This window comes from Pygoscelis adeliae, unplaced genomic scaffold (genome assembly GCF_000699105.1).
Source record: "Pygoscelis adeliae isolate BGI_AS28 unplaced genomic scaffold, ASM69910v1 Scaffold21, whole genome shotgun sequence".
Lineage (NCBI taxonomy): Eukaryota > Metazoa > Chordata > Aves > Sphenisciformes > Spheniscidae > Pygoscelis > Pygoscelis adeliae.
The window spans coordinates 10,382,637-10,385,172 of NW_008824243.1; positions in this window are offsets into that span (position 1 = coordinate 10,382,637).

Sequence of the window (2,536 nt, forward strand, 5' to 3'; positions counted from 1 at the left end):
CCCTATACCCCAGCGGTGACCGTGCAAGTCACCAAACTCCTCAGCAGCTCCCACCGGGCAGCCCTTGCGGGTCTTCCCGAGCCCACAGCTGCCTGTAGATCCAGATCCATTGGAGCCTACATGGACTCCCAGCAGCTACAGAGCCGCTGGTCACGCAGGGGTGGCCGTGATGGGAGCAAGGCAACTGGGGCAAACCCCATGGCTAGTAGCCTGGGCTGCCTCTGCAGCCTTCCGAGGGGCAGGTGGCATGGGGACGTGGGGCAGGCGGAGAAGGGGACCATGCTACAGCAGCTCCATCCTCGAGGACCTGAGAATGCAGCTGCCCCTGGCATCCTGGGAGAGAGGAGCCTGCCAGAGCCGGGCTCTCCGCGTCCCGCTCCTGCAGTGCTGGGAGCTGAAGGAGTAAGCAATGGCACGTTTCTGCCACCCATCCCTCAAAAGATGCGGAGGGCTTGGGCTGGGCCTGGTTTTTGGGTGGAAGAGGAAAAACGCAAATTGTCTGATGGGTGGAAATCTCTGTCTGGGTGGTCTTGGCATTTACCCACCTGGCAGCAGCTGAAGCACAGGGGCACAGCCTGTGCTTCCCGGCTCACGGCCTGGGAGATTTGGGGGGAGCGCCCATGGTCCCCCATGATGCTCTGCCACCTTTGCCCCCCTCACTGCCGCAAATGCACCCCACGGGCACAGCCTGTCAGCTGGGGAGCTCCGGCTGCGCTCTGTGCCCCAGCATGGCGCGGAGCAGCCCCGGCCGGACCCACCTTGCTTTGGGGGCTTCGGGGAGGCTGAGGCTGCTGCTCCTTGGGCAGCTACCGGGGGGATGCTTGGACCGGGGTGCGGGGTCCATGGTGGAGAGCTGCCGGGGGGGTTGACTCCCTGCACTGTGCGTGGGGCAGGGGCTGCTTGAGCGGCAGCCACGGAAGGCAGGAGTTAATTTAATACTAGATGGGCACGAGTGAGGACTACCTGTTGTTCCAGCGGTGCTAAAAGGTGCGAGTCCAGCTGAACAGACCCGGGGCATGGGGTTACTGGCTCTGGTCCATACAGATGGACACACGGGAGCAGGCAGGGGATGTACAACACGCGGGAGGAGTTGTGGAGTAGTGGCTGGCCATGCCCGATGATCCAGGGATGTGCTGTCTAGCTGATCTTCTTTTACTGCTTCAAAATCGTGCAAGAGCATGTAACCAGAAGAGAATTCATGCCTGTGCGTGAAGGCACCCAAATATACATACATACACACACACGTGTCGTACCCAAATACGTCGCAGCGCTCGGGAACGCCAGCACGCAAGCTGGTTACACTCCCAGCTCCCCCCGGCAGGCGCTTCCACCTCCCCCATTCCCACGGGGGAAACTCTTCCAAGGCTGGTGACGGATAATGCCGCCGGAGCACGGGCTCCTCTCTTGACCCTCCTTCTGGCAGCATCTGAATTCCCTTTGCCGGCTTTGTAGGCTTCAATTCGAGACAGCGCCTGAGCTCGAGGCTAAGCGCCTGCTTGCCACTGTCTTAAGCAGGGATGGGGTCTCCAACGGGGATTTCTCTGGGTGGTGAATGAGGTCAGGACCTTGCTCCGGTGGCAAGGAGCTCAACCCTTTGCCCATGAGAGGCAGAGTTAAGGTGAAGTGACCAATTCCACCTTCAAGGCTCCTCCCTGGTCTGTATTTTCTCGTCGGGGTCCGAGCCCAGCCAAGGCTCAGGCTGTCGCCGTGTGCCGGAGCGACGGTTCCCTCTGGTCAAACACCGAGAGGGGATGAAGGTGCTGGCTTTCACGCCGCCCTTGGCATGCTTTGGGCTGGATTGTATCCAAGCCACAGGGGGGAAGGCGAGGAACCGATGCCACCGGGCAGTAGCCAGCATCCCTTGTCTCCCAGCCCGGCTCGGCGTGTGCACGCAGCAGGCGCCGGCTCCTCGGCAGCAACGCGCAGCCTTTTCAAGCGGAGCCTCTTAACCCCTCTAATTCCCTCGTTTTCTCTTGCCAGGCCCCCCGCGTCCCTCCCAGGGGGTGGCCCGGAGCCTGCTAATTGCGCTAGCAAGCTGCCATGTGTCTCTCCATTGCCGGGAATGTTATTCTCTGGGGTCGTTTTGGGAACTGCTGGCCCTTGGCCGGCAGTGCGGGACAGGGCGGTGACTGGCAGCACCCCTTGCCCCTTCCCCTTCGGCATCTCCAGCCAAATTATCTTGGTTCTGGATTGACTCCCCTGCTCCCCACTCGCACTGAGACGGGGTCTCCCCAAGGATTGGGGCAACCTTCAGCACAGCGCAGCACTTCTCCCATCCCTTCTTCCCTGTCTGGAAGGCACCAAAGGCACAGTGCAAAGAAGGGCTGCCTGAGCTCACCTAACCCATGCCCAGCCCAAAAGTCCACATCTCTAAGGCTGATTTGGAAGTGCCAGAGCTCATCCCCGCACCGGTCCCCTGCTCTCCTCCCCTCCTCATCCAGGGGAGGCTCCGGGTGCCAGGAGGACCCCGGAGCATACCTCACCTCCCACCTCCCCATCCCCACCTTCCGTCCCCAGGCCATCTGGCCACACTCAT